Genomic DNA, 20041 nt, shown 5'->3' on the forward strand with positions numbered 1-20041 from the left:
GAGTATAACAAGCATGCTTTACTGCATATACAGACTGATTTTACTATTGTGGGTTTAGTAACACTTTAAGACAGACATATATTTATTGGGTGATAGTATACTAGGATAGAGTTCAGACAGTTCCAGACATCATGGCCTGCAGGTGCAGACATTCATCATTTTTTAATGATGTTAATTACATTGACGTATGTCTTGACAACCAATCATATTGTACCACATGTAATTCTATGGTGATAGATTTTTATAAAAGGAGTCTGGAAACTCTTTATTTCTGAGCAAGTAATGAATTTGCTCCCAGCTGCAGCTGCTATTATTAATCCTACTACTCTTTTGGAAATTCACTGCCTGGTTATTTTATTTCTTTCTACATCAAAGCTCACGGTACAAAATATAGATACATACATACATACATACATACAAATCATTTAAAAATCTTAAATGTTCTGTTAGTTGCGTCTGTTAAGCAACAAAACAGACAACATTTCTGACACAAACTGTCCCTTCGAGACCTGAGGTTGGTGGGTAATAACGGCTGTATTACTGTTAATGGAATGCCTGAAAAATGGCAGATATATTGTACATATAAGATTTCCTCTTGTAATACACAGTAATCTGTCTGATAGTTGTAGAAGCTTATTAACTTTGTTTACTCACTCAAGTGATTTTCATTGTTAATTGTTAGAATTTATTTAATTTATGGAACTGCAAAATACATGACTGCTGCCCACCAGGTGCTGATTTCCATTTGTTTTCAGATGTTATTAAACATTTTTTATATTGCCAAAAGTGTGAGAGCTGTCAAAGATATAATCAAGTCTGGATATATCATTGTTCATGGCAGTTGTGGGCTTAGGTATGTCAGTGCTGAAGAAATAAAAAGAAGAAATGCTGTATATAATAGTTTTCTGCAGTATCTGAAGATGAATTGTTGAATGCCTGGTCCCCCTCTGATTACTGGTTGTTCCTCCCTCTGGCTCTTACATCACAACAGGACTCAGTAGTCACAGTGCTGGTAGAAGAAACCACAGTGTACAAAGGCAGACCAGCCATCTGACACTCCTGGAAGTGTCAGATACTGAAGAAACTTCAGCCAGCAGTGTTTTTGAAATACAAGGAATATCGAAGCTAGACCAGTAAGTATTGCAACATTTATATTCCTTTTTAGCATTCATTTATTGTTTATGAGATTACAGGGTCACTTTAAAGAGACTTTTTCATGGGGAGAAAAGAAAAAAAAAACAAAGCTGTTACAGTTATAAAGTGCAGTCATCTATAGCAGCCTCTGAAAATCTTCTGTCTTGGTTTTCATGGGAATGTGTGTGGGAGATTTCGAGACAAACTCTGACATTACTCTACTCTAGTGCAGGGGTCCTCAAACTCATGCGGCCCGCTGAGGACATTTATCCGGCCCGCCGGGCAGGGGAGTATCTGCCGCGAGGCAAGGGGCTAGGGTTTGGCAGGTCGGGAGAGCTTGGCAGGGCTCAGGCAGGAGGCAGGAGGGCGGGATCAGCAATTCTAGAACAGGGGAAGGTGGGCTCGGCTTATGAACCCGCACCACACACCTGGCTTATCTGCAGCCAGATGGCCATCTATTCTGATCAGTGCATGCAACCGTCACGGCTGGAGGGCGGAGCCTAGAGCTGACCATGAAGAGGGGGAGCAAGAGAGGAGACTCCATAGCTGCATGTTGGGTATCACAGCCACGGACCCTAGATAAGTGCAATAGATGATCGATCTCCTCCCTCTCTCTTTCCCCCCTCTCTCCTCTTTCCCTCTCTCTTCCCCTCCTCTCTCTCCCCCCTTCCTCTCTCTCTCTCCCCCCTTCCTCTCTCTCTCTCTCCCCCTCCTCCCTCTCTCCCCCCTCCTCCCTCTCTCTCCAACTCCTCTCTCTCTCCCCCAACCTCCCTCTCTCTCTCCCCCAACCTCCCCCTCTCTCTCTCCTCTTTATCCCCCCCCCCTCTCTCTCTTTACATTGTACACAGATCTGACCCAACAAGGTGTCCTGCATTTACTGTATATTTTGCTCCGTAAGACACACTTGGGGGGAAATGCCTGTGCGTCTTATGAAGCGGCTGGCCCAGTATTCCCGCCGTCGTTGTATGTCCGCAGTCTCTGGTCATCTCCTGTACTGTGTCCGCAGTCTCTGGTCATCTCCTGTACTGTGTCCGCAGTCTCTGGTCATCTCCTGTACTGTGTCCGCAGTCTCTGGTCATCTCCTGTACTGTGTCCGCAGTCTCTGGTCATCTCCTGTACTGTGTCCGCAGTCTCTGGTCATCTCCTGTACTGTGTCTGCAGTCTCTGGTCATCTCCTGTACTATGTCCGCAGTCTCTGGTCATCTCCTGTACTGTGTCCACAGTCTCTGGTCATTTCCTGTACTGTGTCCGCATTTGTTCATAGTCCAACGGTCTGAGGGACAGTGAACTGGCTCCCTGTTTAAAAAGTTTGAGGATCCCTGCTCTAGTGCTTTACCTGTCAGAATGGCCCATCACTTCTTTAAAAAATATACATATTTAACAGCTTCCCCACCACCCTATAGCAGAAATACTGCTAAAGGGTGGCAGGGCTGCGCAAAATCACGTGTATATATAAGTGATTTAGCATTTCCTGGTAGGGGGCGCGCGCCCACGCACTGCACTCCCCACGCCGCCATTGACAGCTACAGATGTTGGTCACTGGGTCCCGGCCGGAGATTCCCTCCTGGCACCCGGCGATTGCTGAGAAACAATGACGGGTGAGACCTGTGTGTAAACAACACAGGTCTCTCTGCTGCCAGCAATAACATGCAGCTATGTATCTCTCTGCACAGCAGAGAAATACACTGCAGCATGTTTTCCTAGTAAAACACACACTGCACATACAGTAAAACAACACAACAACACACAGTAAACACTTTGATTGCCCCAGATGTTAGCCCCTTCCTGTTCAGTGTCATTAGTACAGTGTCAGTGCTTTTTATTAGCACTGATCACTGTACTAGTGTCATTGGGATGTCAGTGGCAGTTAGTCAGTTCCCACACAGTGTCAGAATGCTCACCGCAGTCCTGCAGTCCCACAATAAGTTGCTGACTGTTGCCATTAATAGTATAAAAATAAATCAATAAAAATTCCAGTGTATATATACCGCCGTTTGTAGACGCTATAACTTTCATGTAAACCAATTAATTTTCATGTATTGGGATTTTTTTTACAAAGACATGTAGCAGAATACACTTTGACCTAAATTTATGGCAAAATTAGATTTTTTTAATTTTTTTTACTGGATATGTTTTATAGCAAAAAGTAACAAATATTGTTGCTTTATTTTCAAAATTGTTGGTATTTTTTTTGTTTATAGCGCAAAAAATAAAAAATGCGCAGATGATCAAATAACCCTGAAAGAAAGCTCTATTTGTGGGGGAAAAAGGACATAAATTTCATTTATGTACAGCGTTGCATGACCACGCAATTGTCAGTTAAAGTAACACAGCACCATATAGCAAAAAATGGCCTGGTCTGGAAGGGGGTTAGATCCTCTGGAGGGCAAGTGGTTAAAGGAGAAGTGTTCACCTCACCATCAACTCCAACCATTTGACTGCATATTACTAGCTATTGTAGTATAGAAGAGGTTGAATGAACAGCATCGCTGGAGAGGTTATATTATCATACCCATGCATACAGGAGGATTGATGCATCTGTAGAGTTTTCATGTTTTGTAGCTAATATATAGTGTAGTGATTTGACTTGTAAAATAATGAGGTCAGAATGGCCTAGGGATACAGATCACATGGATTTCGGCCAGGTGTTTTTTACAGTTCTGTTTTCCACAGATCATTTTTGAACAAATTACGGAAGTAGTGAACCAACTACTGTATGTCTACATGTATTTACTGACCTGTGTGTAACCATTGCATAATGGTAGCATTGCTGTGGTCTCTTGCCTCACTCCTCTTAAAATTAGCCACACTCGGCTTAGATTTCATCATATTCCCACTGCCTCAGCTGAAATTCAAGCTGTGGGTGACCCTGTCAGCTCTCTAGGGATATAAGATTGTCAGCCTAACAGTGACTGCATCTAATTAGATGACATCGCTGTTAGTGTATTCAGACAGCAGCTGGTGCTGTGGCTGTCTGAACACAACAGCTGGCAGAATCTTTTTTCCCTGCTGTGTAGTGTGAATCAGGAAATCAAGTGTTTTTCTCTTGTTCAGCCTGTGGGTCTGAACAAGAAAAATCTAACCATGTATGGCTACCCTACACTTAAGCTGGCCATACATGGATTGAAGTTTAGCAAGTTCAGCAGGGGTTGGCCTAGATTCGATCCATGTATGGGCAGGCTGATTGTACTAAAGTTGATCCATTGATTGGGTACAACCAACCTGTTGAATTTTTTTACATATGATTACTGCCGGTGACTATAGTCGCTAGCAATAATCATTGTGTTCTGCCGACAGGAAAGGCTCCCCTTAAGCAGAATACAATAGCGCTGTGGGAGACCTTCCCCTATCAACACTGACTGTGCTGATGGGGTAAATGAGCAATTTTCTTTCTTTCCACCCGTTGTGGAAGGATAGAAAATTGAATCACCTATGGGCTGCCTTACCATACACTATATAATCTGATTGTACAATCATCTTTAGATCAGCCAACAACTATGTAATGTAAGGGCCTAAGTGATTTAATTCAAATTGAATGGATTGTTTAGGTTTGTCCTCATATTACATAGCTTATGTAGTGCCCCTCTAGATAGCCAGGTGGAGCTAATTAAATTTTTTTTTAGTTAGAGAGGCAGAGTACCAGCCTGAGGAAATAATCAGTATGGTCAAATTTGGGTCAGGGCTGAGAAGCTCTGCAGGTCGGATCCTTGATACCTTCCCCTGCTCTAGATTCTTGGAGAAGATTCTAGAAGCAGTGGGCAATGGTGAGGGGGCGCTAGCCTGCACACTTGGAGGACTTTGGCCAATTCCCAAGCAGGAGGCTTGGCATGGGGCCAGGGCTGAGTGAGTGAGTAATCCTACACCCCCTGGGCGAGCTAAGGGGAAAGATCATTCTGGTGGAAAACCTGACTAGCTCCTTACTCAGGACTGTTTAACTTACAGCAGGAGGCACTGGATCCCCTTGCCCAGGGATTCCTCCAGACAGCTGGGTAAAGAAGAGGATTTATCTGGGGTCTGAGGTGGTACACCAGGAGAGGCTGGAGAGCTCTCCCAGAAGAGAATTTCCTATCTTGGACTTGTATATAGTTGCCAGGAAGTTGTCCTCAGTTTACAGTTCTTTGGGCATTGTGATAGAATGCCTGTCACCCAGGTTGGGTGATTCCATCAGAGAACCGCTTCCTCGCCACTGTGACACAGGGCCAAGGTATTATAGCTGGGCATTGCACCCAAGACTAGGCAACATTAGCTGGATGCAGACTGGAACTACTTTATTGAACAAAAACACAGATTTTTATACACTCAGAAATAGGTACAGTCCTCACAAATATTACACATTGGAATAAGCATTCCACACTGATTAGGTAAGAGCTGGATCACATCATCCTAAACAATGCAAAAGGTAAACAGTACACCAACAGCTAACACTGATTTAACAGTAAGCTAATCAGCAGCGAAGCACCCAGAAAATGCTTTGATTAATCTGGGAGCATACCACAGATAGACCAGCAACAAATCCACCCCTGAATACCCAAAGTACATTGCACATGCTGTCTATCAGGTGTTTGCTTTCACTTGTATAATATGTCCATCATAAGACAAAACGCATACAATATTCCAACAGTCTGAACAGTGGAATTAATTTATCTTGATAGATTTCTTGAAGGAGATTGTTGATAAATATTTATGTCCCAAATAGAGGAGCTTCCCCAACCCAGTCTGCATGAGGGCCACCATATTTCCTCTCATCATTAACCTGTACAAGATTATTATTACATCTTTCCATCCACTCCAGAAGGGAAGATTTATTGTCTGTATGCAGAGAATTAATCCATGCCTCACTTTCAGCGTTCATGAAGCTGTTGTCCTTCATTAGAGAATGATATGCTCTCTCCATGGGCCATAATCAGTGGGTAGAAGGCTAGCCCCTAGTACCCTCTAAAAGCCCCTATCCAGGTGGGGTCTGTCACATTTCACCCCCCTCAAAAGTCGACCAGTCAGGTCCTATACCTCCACCTGGTCTGGACATGCGTTAGTCGGGCAGAGTGAACTCACATGGTTGGTCCACAGAATCCCCATTCGTGGCTGCAGAGAAATTTGTTATTAGTAGGCAAGGAGCAGAGGTCAAGAATTCTCTGTCCGGCTGCCAGCACTTCAACTGGGATGTCTTTATCGTTTGGGTAGCTGCTGGGGAGAGAGGATGACTGCCTCAACTCCCTGGAGCTGTGAAGACACATTAGGTGCTGGACAGAGGCCAGTGGCACTCTGCTCTGTTGCCAGTACTTCAGCTGGGAGGTCTTTACCATTCCAGGGTTTGGTCTGCTGCTGGGAAGAGAGGCCGACTGCCCCAACTCCCTGGAGCTGTGAAGACACATGAGGTGCTGGACAGAGGCCAGCGGTGCTCTACCCTGTTGCCAGCACTTCAGCTGGGGACCCCACATCCTCCGCTCTAGCTGACTGTTGGGGAGGGAGAAAGACCACCTCCTCTCTCAGACTGTGGAACTGCCACTGGGGAGACAAGTCAGTTGTTCCATCTCCTCTACCCTAATCCAGCTGCTGGGACGACAGTTCTCTTGTACTGTCTCCCTGGTGCATGGATCCTTGCAGGGAAAACAGTTTCCTTGGCTCTGGCTGACTGTTGGGGAGGGAGGACAAAAACCTCATCTCCCAGGCTGTGAATCTGCCGCTGGGGAGGGAGGATAACCACCTCCTCTCCCAGACTGTGGAACTGTTGCTGGGGAGATGAGCCGATTGCTCAGTCTCCTGGACTCCCGGACTCCCGTTGTGGAGCGTATTTGATTTCCTTCTCTTCAGAGTCCCTGAACTGCCACTGGGGAGGGAGGACAACTACCTCCTCTCCCGGACTGTGGAACTGCCGCTGGGGAAAGAGGACAACCACCTCCTCTCCCTGGGGCCCTGGAACTGCTGTGGGTGTGGGGCAGAGATTTTGGATCCCCTGTCCTGTTGCCAGCACATCTGATGGGACTGTGTATGGCCAGAGACAGGCAGTACTCTGCCCCACTGCCAGCATTTCAGCTGGGGTTAGGAATTCCACTGTATCGGCCTGCTGCTGAGAAGAAGGGCTGCCCACCCTGGCTCCCTGGAGCTCCAGAAGTGCTGTTGGTGCTGGACAGCGGCCAGCGGTGCTCTGTCCTGATGCCAGCTCTTCCACTGGCAAAGAAAATGAAAATTTGGTGGCTTCGCAGAAATCCTCCAGGGCCCCTGGATGTTGTAGGCAGAGATCAGGTGCGCCCTGCCTCAATGCCAGCTCTTCTGCTGGTGGCTCACTGGGCTGTTCCTCCTCAGCAGAAAAGTCTATTAAATCCCCAATCTCTGAGATTGCTGAAAATCCAGGGCATGGGCTGGCAGCACTTGAGCCCAGTGCCAGAGCTTTTTTGGGTAACTCATAATCTATAACATCCATGGGGACTGGGACATACTGTTGAGCTTTGTCGAACAGTCTTTCATATGCTTGTTCCAGCTCCCATTCCTGAAGGACTAGAAACTCCATATCTTCCTGTGCCCAGTGTACTTCCAAGATGTCCAGCATCTGGTCTCTGTAATCCATAATTTCCACCAAACGCCATTCGTCACTGTGTTATTTTAATGGACAATTGCGTGGTCATGCAATGCCGTACATAAATGAAATTTATAAAAAAAATTTTTGCACAAATAGTTTTCTTTCTGTGGCATTTGATCACCACTGGGGTTTTTTTTGCGCTATAAACAAAAGAAGACCAAAAAACCCAATCTTTTTTACTTTCTGCTATAAAACATGCCTAAAACATAACTAAGAGAAAATTCCCTTGCAAAGTGAACATCCCTTGCAAAGACCTATTTGCCTTTAGTAAATTATCCCCATACAAGGCCTATTTTTAAGTTGATGATTTGGATACAAGGACCACATTACCGAGGAGAATGTCTTTATATTACATTAACTGCAAAGAAGTACTCAACATGTGTGGAACACTGGTTTCTGCTTTTAGGGACTTTCTAAAAAAGCAGAACTCCAGTTATATAAGGCTCTGATGGAATCCACCATTCCCTCTTTTATAGATTAAGTGTCAGTTTCAGGGAAGTAACTCAATGAATACGTTTGGCTTCATTGCTTTCAAATTGTAATGTGGTATATAAGACGGGATGACTGCTTCGGTCATAGCATTCTCAAGCATTTGTTTTTCTAGGTAATAGAGTCCTTAAATAAAAGCAATTATACGTCTTTCTCTCTGTATTTTAAGATACCAACCAAGCTAAAAAATATACTTGGTTTGCCTCAAGTGATTCTAATTATAATTTAAAAAAATCAAATTTTCTTGAATTGTCTTCTTGAAGTGATTTATGTCTATGGTATTGTTAACTAGAGTATCGATATTTTGAAGTGTCATTTATCTGCACTGACATTTTATTTCTCAGCAAAGTATAGGCTGAAGGTATACCTTTTTGAATGAGTACTACTACAGGAATTATCTCCTTGTTGAAGAAATGCTCTCTTGACAGCAAATCTGTAACCTATCTACGGTGAAGAAACAATGATTGCACTTCAAATTTCAGGAAATCTGATCATTGAAACTAATGGGAGGCACTACATCAGGCAACTACACTTGCAATTATGTCTTCATACTATACTATAAATTGCCAATGCTGCAACATGATTAGATAATATGCATTTAAAATGTACAGCTGAGGGGCGCACTATCCTGGGGTGTTTTTACAAGATAAGGAATGTCATCAAAACCTGGTAAAAAATAAAGTGTTTCACAAATTCCCCAAGTGTACAAAGCCATTCCATACAGTAGGCATTGGGGTTGATTTACTAAAACTGAAGTGTGCAAAATCTTGTGCAGCTGTGCATGGTTGCCAATCAGCTTCCAACTTCAGCTTGTTCAGTTAAGCTTTGACAAAAACAACTGCAAGATAATTGGTTTCTATGCAGAGCTGCGCCAGATTTTGCACTCCCCAGTTTTAGTTACATAGTTAATCTGGCTGAAAAAAGACAAAAGCCCATCCAGTTCAACCATAGAAAAAATAAAAAGTTCTAATCCTATACCCACAGTTGATCCAGAGGAAGGCAAAAATAACCCCAGCAAAGCACAATCCAATTTGCTCCTGCTGGGAAAAAAAATCCTTCCCGATCCCCTGAGAGGCAATCGGATATTCCCTGGATCAACTTTACCTATAAATGTTATATCCAGTTATATTCTGTGTATCTAAGAAAGAATCCAGGCCTTTTTTAAAGCAATCCACTGAGCTGGCCAGAACCAACTCTTGAGGGAGTCTATTCAACATTTTCACAGCTCTCACTGAAACCTTTCTGTGTTTGGAGATTACATTTCTTTTCCTCCAGATGTAAAGAGTGCCCCCTTGTCCTCTGATCAACCCCATTGTATATTATTATGTATCGAGCACCAAAGAATGTCTGGTCACATAAAAAAATGCCATGTGCTCTTTTTGCTGCTTTTGTGAATAAGAATGTATACAGAGATGTTGTAGGGCTAATATTTTGCACTTAGGTGAAAAGAAGTTATCCATCTCTTGAAAAAGTCATTGGTAAAATGAAAATTGTCAGAATTATTTTGTAAGATATAGTGCAACCTGCAGTAAACAACACCAAATGATCCCATGCCATCTGTCAAAGTACTACAACCTCAATGAGCTAGTAAACAGAAAGTTACAATGTGATATATTTTGAGGCATCTCTAAAATAGTTGTATGTATGTAAGATAAAACACCTCAGCTGCCATCCAACCCTACATTCTTGCTCTCTTGGTAGGAATATCAACATATTTTTGGAAATATAGCTGAAGATGTATTCTTTTTTGCCAGACTGACCAGATTGCACATATTTACCTATTGCAGTGAACGTCAGCCTTCTTGCTTCAGAATCACCAGCAGATGTTCTGAGTATGTGTTGTTATTACATTTGTCGTCATCATCATCATGTGCCTAGCCCAAGATACTAATCGTACTCCTAATGCTGCTTTATTGTGATACTTCCACACTCCAGGAAAAAAAAAAACATAATACTATTTTTGTATTATTTTTGTTCATTGTTGTTCTCCCTGCCATCTGTAAGATACTCATGGTATCAATTCTGTTTTGCAACTGCTCCCAAGGGGAAAACCTCTGTGTCAGGTTTATTCGTGCAACTGTTGTTCAAAGGCCATGATGCTGTGCTATAGAAAAATCTATAAAACCACCCCCTAGTTTTATCTTCTTATCAACAGCAGTGATGGGTAGACCAGGGGTGGACTGACAACTCATGGGGCCCCTGGGCAATAGAGGATCATGGGGCCCCTGTGTCCTTGCCCAAACTCAAAAAAGCCTATGAAAAAGGTACCGGGTGCATCTCATGGGGCCCCCTACTGACCCCGGGCCCTCGGGCAGTGCCTGAGTTTCCAAATGGTCAGTCCGCCCCTGGGTAGACCACTGAAGATCTACCCTCCTTGTGATCCAGCCCTCTGATTCATTTTGTTGAGATTATTCACTGATCTGCAGGCTAGGACAGATAGTCTTTCACCATATTATGTTTTTAACTGAAGATTGTTTATAGCACCTAATTATATGCTTTGCAGGATTTTTTGAGTTTGTTGGTTCTCATGAGTGAGAGCAATAGAAGGTCAAACTGTTTTTTGAAGACTTTTTTTTTTACAAAAGACTTACTGGTAGGAGAATTACAGGGCAGAAACAACATGAAGGTGATTTCAGCAGTGCAACAATGTTGCAACTACGGACTACTGGACCTGGTGTTGCCTAAAACTTAAAGCAGCAACACATTATATTTTCCATTGTGTTGCTGGAGGCACCCCCAACTCTGATGGAGAGTTCCTTCCCAATCTCGAGTGGTGCAAGGTTGCAGATTATGCATTACTACACAATTTCCTTAATGTACTTTACATGCAGTTACATCAGGAAGCATCCGTAAGGGAGTGTCAGTGGGTGAGCCTTTTAATTACAGGCAACTGCTCTAATGCTGCCCACAGGACACATTTTATTTTAGATGTGATTTCTTAGATCAACAGAATTTGCCAACAAGGATCTACCTGGCTGGGTACAATTTGAATGGTTTGTCTAAAAAAGCCTTCACACATCACTGTTTTGGTAAAACTGGCAATAGGACAGATGAAATCTGATACAAAATATGACTTTGGAGAGGAGGCAAGAAACGGAGTGACAATGTGTGGCAAACTGCAAGTACTATACCTACCATTTGCAAGTATTTGGGGTCTAGGCTAGCATCTTTTAAGTAGGGCTACATTCACACAGACATTAAAAGGAGGTGATTGACATGCGTATCCAACACCTATCAAGTGTTTTTCAATTGAAATTTTTGCAAGGGTGTACAGAACTGTTCAGCTGATCTGTGATCAAACACAAAGTCTATATGAACATGGGTAGATGCCCAGAGAAAGCAATGTCTTTTATGGTTTGGTTTTTGCCATGAATGCCGTGACATTAAATCTACAAAAATGTCGGTTCAAATGCCTTTTCTAAGATGCTTTTCTTGCATGCATGAGACAATGCTCTACTGGAAACTGTAAGAGATCTGAGACTTGTAGCAATGACCTGTAACTCTATCAAAAATTGCAAGATACAGACTATGCCCTTGTAGAAACTTCTAAAAAGCCAAGAATTACATTAGTAGCAAAAAAAAAACAAGGTATGAACATTAGTTGCCAACATTTAATGCAGAAAAGGCCAAACCTATTAGCAAACAAATATTTTATTTTAGAAAATCGTATTAAAAAATACTCTCGATATTTTATTTAGGCATTTTTAAAATTCACATTTAATAAATTTTTACTGTGTAAATTAACACATGAGATGGTTTAGTATATATCAATAGACACCTATTCTCCATTCCTTATTGGAGAATATCAATTGAAGGATGACGTTAGAGGCAGAAAAAAGATTGTAATTTTTTCGTACCTAGGAAGAAATATATATGGATATAGAGGACTCTATTTAATGGGTTGTGTAACCTTAACCCCCCCTTTCACATAAAAGACTGAATTGACTAATATTGATTTGAAGCAAAAGCATGCAATCAATCTCAAACGTGCATATTCTCCTCTGTTAAATGTTTTGTTTGTGCTAAATAGACATTTGTTGGATACTATATAAAAGTCAAAAGGAATATTTCAGATTCCCTGATACTGATTTCAGTCCCATTGTCTTCTACATATCAAGTATGTGTTAACAGTGCTTATGATGGAATTAGATTCAAGTATTTCAACTAGAAGAAATAGCAGTTGCCTTTTACAATGTTAAAATACCACAAAAAGTTTGGTTCCTAGTATGTGTATATATGAATGTAAGTTAGGCACCTTAGATTGTACGCCCCTTAAGGGTTAGGAACTGATGTGAATGTACAATATATATGTAAAGTGCTGCGTAACTGACAGCGCTATATACAGTAAGTATCTGAAATAATAAATAAATAATAAAAATGTGGTTTTATGAAAAACATTTTAATCTCACTTAATAATATGGTGGATTGTTTAAATAGTAACTCTTCTTACAGAGCTTGGGTTAATAAGAACTTTTACCCTATCCTATCCTATAAAGATTGAAGACAAAATATGGTTTTCAGCTGAGGAGAATTCTGCCTCCAAGGCTGAGTTTAGCCTAAAAACTCCTACTTAACATCCAAAACTGACCTCGGCCAAAATTCCATACTCTGGCTTTGACACCCTGCCATCACAGACGTACAGCAGTCTTGCTGACCACACATCTCCTTTTGGACATTATCAGCCACTTGTCAGCCCAAATATTACATTGCAGACTGTTATCCTTCTGCAATCCCCTATGATCAGCAGTTTATCTTCAGATGGCTATCAGTGTTTTGTCCAGGGGCTCCACTAAACTCCAGTTAATTTCTCTAGATTCTTCTTCAATACTATTTTCTAATCATCCAATTCACTCCTGTTTTTTCAGTATTCAAATGAATTAAACTCACTGAATTCTTATCTCATATCTGGCCTGAGCTTTCTGCTTCGTTACTTTCTTTGGTCTTTGGTTTTTTTCTCCATGTGCTAATTGCTCCCCTTCTCTTAGCCTGCTCCAATGTTCCTGTTTTTGTTCGCTTTTCCAGGAGCCCATGCTCCTCTTCTACAGACCTCACTCTCTCCTGAAGGTCCTGTGCACATCTCCTTCAGCCCCTACTCTTTATTTAGGCCCCCAATCAGTCCTACACTGTGACTTATAGCTACTGCATCCTTTTTTCTTCTTCTCCGCCATTACTGATCCCTGTAGCTTCTTCTTTCATCTTCCTTAAGTATCCAACTTTATAGTCACTGATCTTCATTTCCTTGTGCCATATCCACCTCCACCAACACTGTTCTCTGATGCATCCTGTCCCATCTCACTTCAGTGTAAATGGTCCCCACTGCTTGCTATTCCATCCCACTTCTGAGTCACTGATCACCACTACCTTTTTTTCCATCTTGCTGTATTGTTACTGGTATCTATTGCCTCCCATTCCATCACTTTCCAATGTACTACTTCCTGCTGTTTCCTGTTTCTTTTTTCTTCATTATCCCTGACCCCCATTTCTTTCTGTCCCATCTTGCTCCAGCGTGACTAATCCTACCTTAAAAGTTAAAAATGACGCCATGGACCAACATATAGCAATTGCCCTATCATCTGATAAGGAGTGTATGTCACTACATCGTTGACGTAGCTGATGTCATCACCGAGATGGCGATGTCAGCTAGTACATTGTGCACTACGGTCTGAGGAGCCTTCATCATCCACAGCCACTGAAAGCTGAAGGTCGGTACGCTTCCCTGTGACCCCTCTAAGGGCAAGATGCTCTAGTGACTGCCATAACGTGGAGAGGAGAAGAGACTCTATGCCCTGGATGGAATGACGGCCGTTATGGTGCTCTGAAGTGGGATGGGTGAGCCTAGATGACACGCACATGCTTATTACTATATCGTATGGCCACCTGAACCTTTCCCACAGTGAGCTCACTATCACAGGGAATAGCAGCCCTATCTCAGTGACGGCTCAATTGCTACTTTGATGTTCACTAGACTGGATTGTGCAAAAGAACTTTCACACACACTTAGTGTGTGGTCCTTCACTCAATTCTTATACATGTTTACAACTAGACGTAGGGCTACCTACACAGCACTCATACCTTCAGATAGCTGAGGTTGCATTTATGACATGGATCTATTGCCCCATAGTGGTGATTTTTTTGTGGACTTTAGTCCCCCTTGCCTATTACCATTAGTTTAATCCAGATTGTGTGGATGAGTATGATGTTCGTGTGCTGGCTGTACAGTCCTCTGCTTTGACTAGACAACGTTGGGTTTTTTTTTACTTTTTATATGGTGTGATGGTAATCTTCTGCTCTTTTTGGTTTTTGTGTATTTTTTGATTGTAATAAAGCCTGTTTCTTTGTATAAGCGTTTGATCCGCCTTGTAACCTCCTTTCAGGCTTTCCTTAGCCCTAGTTGTCTGCTGACTAATCCTACTTACCTGCTTTTCCATCTCTGCTGCAAACCCTCCCTTTTCATTTCACCATCTCTAATCCTGTTTCCCTGGCCACCTTTCCTACTCCAGCATCACTCCCCTCTTCCTCCTGTCCCATGTGGATCCACCTTCACCAATTCAAAAGTGTGTCTATTTCGATAGAGGAGATATTGGCAAGTTTTTAGTGCCATACAAATATCCTTTTGCTAGTTTTATGCAAAATTTGCAGTCGAATAGTATAAATAAAATGACCATTTAAAATTTCTTGCTGGATATATAGGGTAAAGATATTCAGATCTGGCTATAGTGCTCCCTTCTTTAAAGTTACACCTCTGTGTAGCATTCAAAACGTTTGGAAGGTATTGTAACAAAAATATGTTCTTTTACTGTTAACTCCTAGACAAAAAAACCCAAATCCATAAAATCTTCTGCTGGGTTCAGGCTGATGTATTCTCCATTTGTATTAAATTCCAATAGCATTTTCCTAATTCATTTGCTGAAGGAGGAAATAACAGATTGGGACTTGGTTATATTTTTATTATAATAAATCTGTTTCCAAATTATAAACTATCCCAGCAGAAATATTAGCGCACAAATTTACTTATAAGCCTAGCTGAATGAATTGTGATTTGATACTAGCTTAATCCAACAGGTTATTACCAGAAACAGAGAAAGAACTGGGCATTAAGACCAGGAAAATCACAGCTAATTAATCTGCTCCAGCAATCATTGTACAGCACTGGAAGGGAATCGAAAAATTAAATATTAATCTTCAAAACTGGCAGGGAAAATAATCACAATTTATCACTATTAGTAATTCTGTCAGAAAAGCAAGGTTAGTGATCCAAAACTGTGGAGCAATGGCCCAAGGGGAGATATTGAAACAGAGCAGCACATATAATATTGAATCCCGATCTTATAACTTTTCCCCGTCTACTGTCATTTCTTATAAATACAGACTGGTCATATATGGTCAGATCTTGAGACAAAGATATAAGAATTGCGAGTTCTTGTGATGTTCATGAGGATTATGTGTTCAACTACATACCAAGTTCACCAACCAACCTAAATGTCTATAACTCCAGAAAGATGGGTTAGGGAGAGAGAAATATGTAATAGAGAAGATGAGGTAAAATGGAATACACCTCTAAGAACCCGGTAAATGTAGTAATCAGATCTCAATGTGATTATCCACAGATGAATTGCTTAGTATTGTATCTATGTATTTTTAGAGAACCTGTTATTTCTAAATATATTGGCACTTCAGATAATCTTAAATGTCTACAATGCTAGTGCTATGCCAATGATTAAATTAAGGTTTGCTTTGCATATTTTTTTTGCCAAACATTCTCATTTTGTATTGCATGTTAGTGTTTTCTGAAGTGTGGGACATGTCCTCAGTGCAGGTGGTACGCAGATCAGAGACAACAATAACAATGATGAACATCTGCCTACTATGACAATATGCAACAGTGACAGCTGTCTTCCTTAGTATTGATGGGATTCACTGGCCATGTTAAAGAGGGTTTCTTGATTTAATGCTGTTTTAGCCATGGACATTTTCAGGGACATATAGAGAAAAGCAAAACACTGATATAAAAGCAGAAATGTTTTATTGTTTAACAACATTAACCACTAGCCTACAAGGCACTTATACCCCCTTCTTGCCCAGGCCAATTTCCAGCTTTCAGCGCTGTCACACTTTGAATGACAATACAACACTGTACCTATATGAAATTTTTATCATTTTTTTGTGACAGATAGAGCTTTATTTTGGTGTTATTTAATCACCTCTGGGTTTTTTATTTTTTCTTAAACAAACCAAAAACCACTAAAAATTTTGAAACAAAAAATGTTTTTTCTTAGTTTTTGTTATAAAATTTTGTAAATAAGTGATTTTTCTCCTTCACTGATGTGCGCTAATGAGGCTGCACTGATGGACACTGATAGATGGCACTGATGGGCACTGATGAGGAGGCACGCGTAGGTGGCACTGATGGGCATTGACAGGCATCACTGATGGGCATGGAAAGGCAGCACTGATATTTGGCACTGATATTTGGCACTGATAGGCGGCACTGACTGGCATTGTTAGGTGGCACTGACAGGCAGCACTGACTGGCACTGATAGACGGCACTGACTGGCACTGATAGGTGGCACTGATTGGCAGCACTGATAGGTGGCACTGATTGGCATTGATAGGTGGCACTGACTGGCACTGGGTGACACTGAAAGGCAGCTCAGATGGGCACTATGTGGCATTGATGTGCACTGGTAGGCACTGATATGTGGCACTGATGTAGCACTGATGGGCACTGGCACGAGGCACTGATGAGCACTGACATAAGGCACTGATGGACACTGAAAGGTGGCACTGCTGGGGCTACACTGATCATCAGGGCACACTGATCATCAGTGCCCTGATGATCTGTGTACATGTCCCCTCCGCGGAAAGTCAATTACCAGCTCTCCTAACCTCTCGAGCTGTCAGCGTGACAGCTCGAAAGAAGAGAAATGCCGATAACCGGCATTTCCCTGTTTACATGTGATCAGCTGTGATTGGACACAGCTGATCACATGAGCCAACATCTTCGACTCTTTCCATGATCGGTGATCCGAGGGACACAGCGAACCACCGATCGCCACGCTGCGCGCTCCCTGAGCCGTGCATGCGCAGTGAGAATGGGAGGATGTCATATGACATCCTCCCAGAACGAAAGAACCACCTTGCACCTGTCATATTGCTATAGGGCGGGCGGGAGGTGGTTAAAATCAAGAATAAAACTTTAAAAGACAAAAATATGTCAGCCTTTAGGATCACATATTGTAGATGTAATGATTCCAAAGAATAATCCACATATAAATCGACACATTTCAAATGATCTTCCTCAGGAGTACATGTGAAAAGATGTGCTATTAGGAGTTACAGAATACAATAACGCCTGGAATAAACATCAAGCAAGCTATCTTCATCCTTTTCTGGAGCAGCATTGAAACAATACAGGTAGAAGGCAGCCATTTTCAAAATTGTACAATATTCAAACTTGACAAGTATTAAAAACGTGTCTCAAATACAATGGCCTAAAAAAAAAGGCAGAAATTGGCAGCGTGCAGATAAATATTCATCACAAACAGAGAGGGAAAACTATGAGGGGATTACAAATATATGTATCAAGGTGCAAGTTGTAAACCATATTGCCACACCATAATCATCTAGGTCCAGCAGCATTACATCCAGCAGCTGTTTAGAATATCCACAAGGATCCATTGGGGACATGAGTAAGGGGAACGTTCAACACCACAGGAGGACTTATCACAAAACAAGTTGCAGTGCCAGGATTACAAACAATATAGTAAAGCAGAATTCCAGGCAATATTAAAAACAACAATTTGTTTCAGTTATTTGTCAATTTTAGTTTTCGTAGATACAACTATGCTTATATACATAAATCGTGCTTTAAATCAGCCACCTGTAATTCTCTGCATAGCAGTAGTCTGGGAAACTAAGAGAAAGAGGGGAAGCAATCACAGGCAATTAGGGCTTTGATGCTATACTGTATATACACAATACCTGTCACCCTAACACTGAACATACTTACAGAATGGATAGCACAGGGATGCCATCAACAATGTGCTGCTACATTTTCCTATGAGCAAGCTAGGAGAAAGAGAAGAGGTGACTAAAGAAGCAGGACCTTGGCAGCAATTTTTTCCTATAAGCACTTGTCAAATGCTTAGTATCATTACTAGAGGTAGAAGGTTGTCAAAGGACTTTTGCAGCTTTAATAGTAAGGTAGGACACAAACACACACAATACATATATATATATATATATATTTACTTACCGGCCACTTTATTAGGTACACCATGCTAGTGCCAAGAAAAAACACCACTATATTGCCAAAACTATTGGGACGCCTGCCTTCACACGCACATGAACTTTAATGGCATCCCAGTCTTAGTCCGTAGGATTCAATATGGAGTTGGCACCCTCTTCGCAGCTATAACAGCTTCAACTCTTCTGGGAAGGCTGTCCACAAGGTTTAGGACTATGTCTATGGGAATGTTTGACCATTCTTCAAGAAGTGCATTTGTGAGGTCAGGCACTGATGTGGGACGAGAAGGCCTGGCTCAAAGTCTCTGCTCAAATTCATCCCAAAGGAGATCTATCGAGTTGAGGTCAGGACTCTGCACAGGCCAGTCAAGTTCCTCCACCCTAAAATGCACTCATCCATGTGTTTATAGACCTTGCGTTGTGCACTGGTGCGCAGTCATGTTGGAACAGGAAGGGGCCATCCCGAAACTGTTGCCACAAAGTAGGGAGTATGAAATTGTCCGAAATCTCTTGGTGTGCTGATGCCTTAGGAGTTCTCTTCATTGGAACTAAGGGGTCATGCCTAACCCCTGAAAACCAACCCCACACCATAATTCCCCCCCCCCCCCAAATTTTACACTTGGCACAATGCAGTCAGGCAAGTATCGTTCTCCTGGCAACCTCCGAACCCAGACATGTCCATGGGATTGCCAGACAGAGAAGTGTGATTGGTCACTCCAGAGAACACTTCTTCACTGCTCTAGAGTCCAGTGGCGGTGTGCTTTACACCACTGCATCTGACACTTTGCATTGCACTTGGTGATGTAAGGCTTTGATGCAGCTGCTCGGCCATGGAAACCCATTCCATGAAGCTCTCTGCGCACTGTTGTTGTGCTAATATGAAGGCCACATAAAGTTTGGAGGTCTTTAGCTGTTGACTCTGAAGACAGTTGGCAACTTCTGCACACTGTGCGCTTCATCATGCGCTAACCCCGCTCTGTCATTTTACGTGGCCTACCACTTCGTGGCTGAGTTGCTGTTGTTCCCAGTTGCTTCCACTTTGTTATAATACCACTAACAGTTGACCGTGGAATATTTAGTAGCAAGGAAATTTCATGGATGAACTTATTGCACAGGTGACAACCTATCATGGTAGCACGCTTGAATTTACTGAGCTCCTGGGAGTGACCCATTCTTTCACAAATGTTTGTAGAAGTAGTCTGCATGCCTAGGTGCTTGATTTTATACACATGTGGCCATGGAGGTGATGGAACACCTGAATCCAATGATTTGTAGGGGTGTCCCAATACTTTGGCAATATAGTGTTTCCCACACCAAAACACCACCACCAACCTGAACTGCCGTTGATACAAGGCAGGATGGATCCATGCTTTCATGTTATTTATGCCAGATTTTGACCCTACCATCTGAATGTCACAACAACTAGTCTGCCCGTTATTCTCTAACATTAACAAGGCATTTTTGTCCACACAACTTCCGCTCAGTGGATATTTTCTCTTTTGTGAACCATTCTCTATAAACCCTAGAGATGGTTCAGCATTAAAATCACAGTAGATCAGCAGATTTTGGTGCCAGTCCATCTGGCACCAACAATT

This window comes from Staurois parvus, unplaced genomic scaffold, assembly GCF_062004578.1.
Source record: "Staurois parvus isolate SC_StPar_1 unplaced genomic scaffold, SC_StPar_1.0 ptg000094l, whole genome shotgun sequence".
In the NCBI taxonomy this organism is placed as follows: domain Eukaryota; kingdom Metazoa; phylum Chordata; class Amphibia; order Anura; family Ranidae; genus Staurois; species Staurois parvus.